General features: G+C 36.3%; 1 long non-coding RNA gene across 1 annotated transcript; it reads right to left on the bottom strand.

Annotated features, from left to right (window-relative positions):
• Nucleotides 1-263: 263 nt before the first annotated feature.
• LOC134163880 (uncharacterized) lies at nt 264-8,516 on the bottom strand. Its single transcript, XR_009964882.1, has 2 exons — nt 7,251-8,516; nt 264-1,388 (listed from the first exon to the last, which is right to left on the bottom strand). It is a non-coding gene; the product is annotated as an uncharacterized LOC134163880 (long non-coding RNA).
• Nucleotides 8,517-8,748: the final 232 nt, after the last annotated feature.

Below are 8,748 nucleotides of genomic sequence, written 5' to 3'. Positions count from 1 at the left end.
GGTACTGTACATTCCCCTTACTGTCATACCCTTTTTACCAACTGACCAAATCAATAAGAAAAAATAATCTCTATTTTATTTAATTTTTTTTTTTTCCAGTTTTGCATGTTTGGGTGTGCAGATCTGGAAAATATCGCTGAAAGAAGGCTTTGCTCCTTACACATTTTTTTATTTTATTCTTATCATTGTAGTGTCTGGCAAAAAATGTTGAAGTATTTTTAGCTAAGTTTTGTGTGGTTCAGGTAAGACACATAAGACAGATGACCAGATAAGACATTGTTCTTTTTATTTTTTTGCAACATATTTTATCATCTATATGAAACCCATATTTAAAATTATATGTACAGTCAGAATTTATTTATAAAATTTATTGAAGGCATATTCTATTCCTTTGCATATTTAGGCCTAGACACCACACACAATGAGTTCACAGCAAGTGCACCATCTTGGCAAATGACTAGCTTAGCCGGCCCTTTCACTCCACATTCCAAAACCCCATTTAAATCCTTATTTGAAACCTTAAGTGGAATTGAAATCTAGCATAAGCTTTGGACTGTCTCAACAGTGGCAGCAAATTTTATGCATATTGCACCAGGTGGTGCTAATAACTGTAAGGTTCTGCCCAATGATTAAGCATAGTCTATAAAAAGATTAATTTTCTATTTAAAGTTAATATTGCTCATCTTCAACTGTCATCTAGATGGTACGAAGCTGCTCCTCACTTTCTTTAGCACTGAAAAGGGGCCTTTATGTAATGAGTAATTACAGACTCTTGCTAAGGTCACTAGAAATCTGTCCTACAGGAAACTTGCGCAAATGCAAGGAATTATGGTATCTTTTAGAAATGCTCTTTTACGAATTGGATTGGAGGGCAATAGCCATTGCTGGCTGACATTTTAGGAGGTATAGCATTGGGCTGTGATTACTGTGTTTCATTAATCTACTTCTGTAGAGGTACCGCAGGCACTTTTTCTCTGTAAGGTCAAGGTAAATATTTGATCGGTAGTGTTTGGTAAGAAAGAACATAATAACAGCATTTACTTGGACCAAGTAGTCTAAATCCACTGGGCAAGTGCTACAGAACCACAGTTCCTGAGATTAAAAGGGACCTCTGGAGGTCATTTGGTCCAATCCTTGTTCAAGCTGGGCCATCTGAAGCTGGTTACCTGGGACAGTGTTCAGACAGCTTTTGAATACCTCCAAGGCTGGCAATAACATCCATAGCCTCCCTGTGCCAGTGCTGTCACCCTCACAGTAAAAAGCTGTTTCCTGATGTTCAGAAGGATCCTTCTATGTTTCAGTTTGTGCCCACTCCCTCTGGTCCTGTCACAGGGCATCACTCAGTTCTTATCTGTTGTCATTTTCTTTTATCTCATTTGTGTTTCTACCTAGAAACAGTAAATATGGGAACTCTTACAAGACAAATCATTTTATTATGAATTCCTTTTTGTTTCACAATCGAAGTGATTCAACTGTTGAAGGAAACTTCAGATTAACAACAGGGGTGAAATCCTGGCTATATTGACACTGAGGGCAATGAGACTGTTGCCAGAGTTTCAGTAGGGCTGAAAAGCTTTGTATAGATCAGTCCTGCTTATTATTTGCTCAACAACATCTGGCTTCCTCACAGGAATGAGGATATTGTGACCCTAGGTTAAATTTTTAATATATAGAAATATTTAAAGTCCTTCCAAATCATTATTTTGTATGCTTATTGTGGATAGAAGATATAATAGATAACAGTATTTTCATTATGATAATTTGGAGAAAAAGTTTTAAAGGAAAATGATAGGGTATGTTACATACTGCAGCTGTTTAGCAGGGGAAAGCGTAAGAAAGTAAGTTACCATGACATAGCCAGAAAGTCAGATGAATAGATGAGTGGATGGTTAAATAATCATGTCAGGAATTGAATGAAAATAAGGATGGATTCCTTACCAGCTACTGTATAATTACTGGATGTTGTTGTGTAGCCTATACTAAGAGCAGGCAGGACATAATGACTGTGCATTGGTTAAACTCTGAACTTTGCACTAAAGGTTGCTGTTTACTGTTTATTTATGGATAAGTCGTAACAGCTAACTCTCCTGTTCATTAGTAACTCCAGTTGTGAAATGTAGTAATTTTCTGCAGCACCTCTATACAGAAAGCAGCTCAGGCTGAGGTATTTTTCTATGAAGTACGGTTATTCCTGCAGTTGCTTGAACAGTAAAGCCCTGGCTATTAATTTAAGGGATAAAAGGGATACTTAATAGATGATGGTAACTTTTACTAAAAAAATTACGTGGGTTAAATGAAGCTAGTAGGCAGAGGCTGATAGCTGCTAATATTAGAGCTTTACAATAGATTTTAAGAAAAGATGTACAAGGTTAGAACAACTCACAATGGAGCAAACACTTGCCTGCTTGTCATGTGATATCTTTGTAGATGGAAGACCTAAATTAAAGACTTATTATTAATTAAGTAATTAATTAATGTAGGTGCAATAGTACAATGAATATTTTTTTACAGCTGGGTAGTTAACTCATATAGAAAATGGCAGCCTAAATTCAGTTGAGGGCTTGAACCAGTAACACCCACACCGTAGGCTGGTATAATATATACTGTCTTAACTGGTATTTGGAACCCAGTGGTCTTTTCCTCCTTGTTTTTCTTTCTTTTTTTTTTTTTTAACTTTCTTTCCATGACAATCCTTGCAAAATATTGGATTCTTCCTGTAGTGTACAAGTGGGGAGAACTGTTAAAATTGAAAAAAAAGTCTATCCAACTCTCCAACTACAGATCCAGTCAAGAAACATGGGGGCTAGAACTGGTATGTAATTTTGAGAGTGTGCTCTGTTTGCTTATTTTTTGCTTTACCCTTCCATAAAAATAAAAAATGAGAGAAGACTTTTCAGCCTTAGTTGAACACTGGATTAACATGTCTGAAATACCAGTACTGAAAATCCTAACTGGATGCTCAAGATCAAAGAAGCTTTAGTTAGCAAGAACTGCCTTCTAAAGTGTCAGATGTAAATTGTGTGCCCCAAAATATTTCATGGCAGATTTTGAAATCCAGAATTTGAAAAAGTATCTGATTGTTTTGCAGTTGCATTGTTCATGGTAAAGCTGCTTGTGTAGGACATGTCAGCTTAAACAGAACAAAGTTCCTGTTGAAGCCCAGTATCTGTTCAGCAGCAATATCCTTTACGCTTTGGTTAAGTTGGTCTCATTAGAAGCTGCTCACTTTTCAGAGTTTCTTTGAAATTAAATTCACTATGTACTGGAATGAATTTGGTTTTGTAGCATGGATTGTATGATAATATGGATTGACCATTTTGAATTCCAAAGTGGAAAAGAGTGTTCTTAGCTGTTTGGTTTTTTTATTGCTAAATATATATACTGTGTTTAAAACTTCTAACTCTTTATATTTTCAATTTCCACTCTGTGTCTAGGACCCCCTTACCTCTTCCTTTCTGGCCATTCCTCAGAGATAACTCTACAGCAATCTTTCTTGAAAAGGAAGAGAAAGTCTTTCTGTATCATTAGGATATAGGAATGTATATGGTGTTTGAAATGGAGAGAGGACTGTTGAACGATAGGTTCATAAATTTAATGCATAAAACAGAAAAAATAATGGTATAAAAAAAAAAACAACAAACGTCTCACAAGAAGATGCTCTTCATTTTTGTTCTTTTTCATAAGTATTAAAAAAAATCCAGATTATTGTCTGATCTTTTAAACTTTGTATTCCATCTATGAAAACTACATTAATTGGTAATGTCCTAGCACAACAGCAATTCCAATATTTCAAGTAAAAAGACAAAATTATATATATGTTGTAGGACAGCAGCGCGTCAGAAAACAAAAGTGGTCACACTGGCTGTGTCCACGTTAGTGTTGTGTTTTGGATAACAACTATGTGAATATGCCAGTAGTTCCCACTTATCGTACTTTGGCTCATATCTTGGCATGGTTTCTGAGTGTGCCAGCTGGACTCTTCAGATGAATGCTAAAAAAGATGTGCTCCCAGTGCACTCAGATTACTAATGAGAAGTAAGTCGAAGGGAGCAGGCTAGAGATAGCTGATGTAAACTCAACTGGTACATATTTAGCGTATATAGTGAGCCCTTGACACAGACTCTTCTCCAAAGATCCAATCTTACAGTCCAAAGCCTTTCCTCTGTTGGTAGCCAGTGGCAGACCTTTGTAGAGGGGATGCTAAGAGAAATGAATATAGTGGTGCTTCTGTAATGTGCTCTCCCAGTCAGCAGCAGTCGATGTCTTATTGTTTTTTTAATCCTGATCCTGACAGTCTCATTCACGGTCAGCAAACTCAGTTTCTTGGTTCAAGTGCTTAACCTGGAAGAGTGTGGAAATGAGATGCTTAAGAAGTGCTGCAAGAGGTCTGAGATGAAATGTGCAACCAGAATCGACGAAAACCTTGAACAAGCACGCTCAATCCAGCAGTCACTGGGGCTAGTCTGAAAGTCACACTCCTCACACTACCTTTTCAAGGTACCTTTTTCAAGTGCTAAGAGTGGCCCTTCCTTCATCTGAAACCCACATCCTCTCAGATCCTCAGATCACTGAACCCTGTCTTGTAGCTAGGTGCCCAGGCTTCCACTTTCAAAGAAGTAAACAAGGTTTTTTCTTTAAAAAGTGGCAAGAACAGAACCGATGGCACTTCTTAATGCAGTAGTGCAGTGGTTACAACATATACACAGAAGGGTGAATGTCTTGGTTCAGTTTCTTAACCTGAAAATGTTTAACCAACAACCAATGGTTACTCAGGGAGGGAGGGTTACTCAGCAGGTTGGAGGAGATACTTTAGTTGTTATCAGTGGGATTTATTCCTAGAATCGGAAGAAATAAATGCACACACTAGTTGAACTGAATGAAGAACAACTTCAATATTTACCAGTCCTGCCCACCAGCCTAAGAAGATTCCCAAATAAGATGCTTAATAGTCTGCATGTGATATATGAATAGGAAAGATAATTGAAGTTCTCAAATAAGCTATATGCCCATCTGTAATGAAGGTATTTGGGACTGTTATGACAATATCTTTAGACTACATTGAAAGAGAATAAAAATTAAATTGATGAATGCCCAGATATATGACTGTAAAACTTAGCTGATGCACTGGTTTTGTTTTTTTGTTAGTTTCTGGTTGGTTGGTTGTTTTTTTTGTTTTTTTTTGTTGTTGTTGTTGGTTGAGGTTTTTTGTTTGTTTTTGTCAACTGGTTGTTGACTTTATGGTCAGGAAATATTAAATTTCTAACATAATATTATAATATTAAATATTAACAATTTGAGGATATGTGGTTCCCTAGAATGTATGTATAATATACACCCCAAGATAACTGTTCAGTGCACAGTTGAAGCACTGAGTGTGGTAGCACACCTACCCTAGTCTCCCCCTACGGAAAATGGAGGTGACAATCACCCCAAAGGGTAATTCCATTCATCTGAGATCGGAATTGCCTTTTGGCAGTGCCTATCAGTCTTCATTGACAGCATAGAGAGCCTCAGGACAAATGTGCATCTAAATCCATCCACCTAACTTAGGTGCTCCAGTTAAACACTGAATGTTAAGTGGCATAAACCTGAGCACAGTGAATTGTGTAAATTCTCACTGATATTTAATTCAGTCCTGTCATAGACCAAGGTCATAATAATAATAAAAGTGAATTACAATCATTTTTCTATAGACACCCATATCAGATAGCCTCAAGCTGTATTATGTATAATAATTATGTATAATAATTAAACAGATACTAACCAAAATAGCATATTCAGTTGGACAAACAAGAAATGCAACATACGGGTATTGTTGTTGGCATCATAAGACTTACATGCATATTTATTTTTTAATTAAGGGAATAAAAAATACATACAAATTTTAAAATGAAGGGGCTTTTTACTCCTGTCCTTCCTACAAAAGATTTTTTTTAATCATATGATACAAATAGTTTCTAACTCCCCTTCCTATTTTCAGCTATGATTTTTAATCAACTAACAATAAACCTCCCTATAACTCAACTTTCATTCAGTTTTATTCCTTATTGTGTGTGACATTAGCCAAGGTAATGGATTTAGAATTTTAGCACTGGACCAGTGCTGAAAAATGCACAGTACAGCATGTTCAGCCTCTAGGAGACAGACACCAGTGTAAAATAATTGATAAACTATCTCCGCTGGGTGATCCTTGTTTGAGGTACTCTCACTACTGTGCTCTCACAGAGAGGGTGGATGGCTGAAAGTACTTGAAAAATGGCTTGGATTTCCATATGACACCCAAGAACAATATGACTTCCAATAGTCAGTAACGCAGTAAGAATTTTGTAGCTTGTATTCTGTAAAAAATATCAATCATTTGTGATTGAAAAATGAATCTGTAAAGTTAACCTAGTCTGTCAAGTTTGATTTATTCAGAGGTAAACAACATTCCAAGAGGATTTAGTGAGCCTGTGTTTGGTAAAGGGGTATGTTCAGGTTGTGGCACTGCATAGATTGAATGTCCAAACATTTAAAAACTCTTTTATCATTGGCCTGAATACAAAAACGACAGCCTTCATTTGGTGACCTTAGAATGTCCCTGTTATTTGTTATGGGCTTTCTGTATTTAGTTTAACCTTCCATCATGCTGGGGTTAAATAAATGACAAGTTGTTATTTTTCTGATTTTTAGATTAATATTGAGCCATTAAGCTATAAACATATTGAGCAAGATCTCAAGCCAGTGTAAATCAGTGTAGCTTCATTGTTTCCAGTGAAGCTTTGCTGAATTGCATCAGCCGAAGAGCTATCCTGTTAGTTGGAACAGTGCTGTTTCTTGCTTTCATACACAGCTTCTGGCTGGAATGTTTGATCTGTAAATCACAATATTGTCATTATATCTCCTATCCTAAGCTCTGCCTGCTCCTTCAAACATGTCTTTATTCTTACTTACAGCTGATCTCCCTTTTTCCTTCTCTTCACTTCTGAACACTTGGAAACCAAATAATACTCCTCATGTATACTGGTATTTGTGAGGAGCAAAATTTCAGAGTGACAAATTTAACTGTGTTCTTATAAATGTGGACCGCATTTAAAAAAATAAAATATGAAGGCCTGAGGTCAATTTCCCCACTATATTTACACTTGCAATTACCGTAAGTGTGCATGCAAATGGGGTGACTGAATGCAAAACCAGTGAGATAGGTGTCTGTCTAAAATAGATGGATGATAATTGCATGTAGAAATGTCAGGGAGCAATTGCAAACAGACCTTTACCCTCCCTTTCAGCTGAATTCAGCCTTTGAACTATTCCTTGTCTTTTGCAGGCCACATCACTCCCTTAAGATAACTTGTTGTTTTGAGGAAAACAAGTGGACATGCAGATTCTGTATTCTTTCGTCGTTTATTTTTACTTGCAACAGGCATGTGGTTGCTGTTACTGTCAGGACAAAAGTAGCAAAAAAATTTATATACAGATATACTTTTTCAAACCTCTATCACAATGTATTTTTGTGTTCAGCATCTCCAAGCTTTTAGGTACTGTTTCCAACTAACCTGGTGTTGTCTCAGATCACTCGTAGCCCATTACACTCTGATGTATAAAAGCATATGCCTGGTCTGCTACTTTGAAATTACAGCAGTTGTGGCTTTGGCCGTATGGTTCAGACAGTTGTGGAAGTGGGGTGTTTCCCTCAGATGAATGGCATTAGTCTGCGGCTGTGATGCTATAAAAGTTGTTTAAAATGATTACATCTAAATATGAAATTGCATTTGAAAGAACATATAAGGAAACGTATTGATCATTGTATAAATTTCATATTTGAGTGCTTTAAGTCATTAATACCAGCCTACAAAGAAACAAAGGTAAACTGATGATATTTCTTTTTTTCTATGTTTTTACAATTATGTTACAATATTTTTGATAAATATTGTAACACTAAATTTAACTTTATCATATTGATAAGCTTGTCTTAATACATAAATCCATTTTTACTCTCACAGAAGCATGTTACAAGTTTCTGGTTTACTGTATTTCCTCTTTTCCTTTTTAGCTTTATTACAAAGCACAACCTTAGGTCCTTTTTGAATACTGTCTAGGTTGAATGTCCAATACAAATCTCTAAATCTAATGGAAATACTTATCACAAGATAAATACTTTTTAATGTAAAAGCCTTTCATAGTTAAAATACACTAGTACTGCTACTGTAAAAATAATAGTTAATTCAAGGAAACTGTTGGTTATGGCTGTAGTACAGGTGTACGGCAGAAAAAAATACTACATAGAGGTTTTTTCTGTGCTTTAAAGAGCGCATAAAATAGATGGTTCATGTTTGCATGCAAAAAAAGTTTAAAAATCACATTTATCAACTGTCTCACTTCTACTATTTTTTATTTGAGTGTATCTAGTCCTTCATCTGCTGAAGCCCTGTTCATTAGCAAATGTAATTCATTGTAGGCTTTACATCACCATTCAATGATGTGACAGGGCTTAGTCCGTGGACCTGCTGGAAAGCCTCCTTTTTGATGGATGTTAATCGCAAATTTCTGTGCCACCTGCCTGGTTCCCTGTGCAACAGATAAACTTACCTTTCTGTTTTCCCAATTAATGTACTTATTTGCTTTTTATCCAGCTGAGTACTCCCACTCTTCAGCTGTCTACTCAGCATCATGGTGGTCAGCACTTGGTAGTGGCTACTATGCTCCTAACCTCTGCAGACCTCTAAAATAATACTTCAGCTGATGCAAAATGCTTTTTGAGGAGTTTCT

The sequence above is a fragment of the Pezoporus occidentalis genome, unplaced genomic scaffold (assembly GCF_034315485.1).
Source record: "Pezoporus occidentalis ecotype Australia unplaced genomic scaffold, CSIRO_AGI_Poc_V1 ctg21, whole genome shotgun sequence".
Lineage (NCBI taxonomy): Eukaryota > Metazoa > Chordata > Aves > Psittaciformes > Psittacidae > Pezoporus > Pezoporus occidentalis.
The sequence above is the reverse complement of the archived record's forward strand: the minus strand, read 5'-3'. Positions and strand labels throughout refer to the sequence as shown.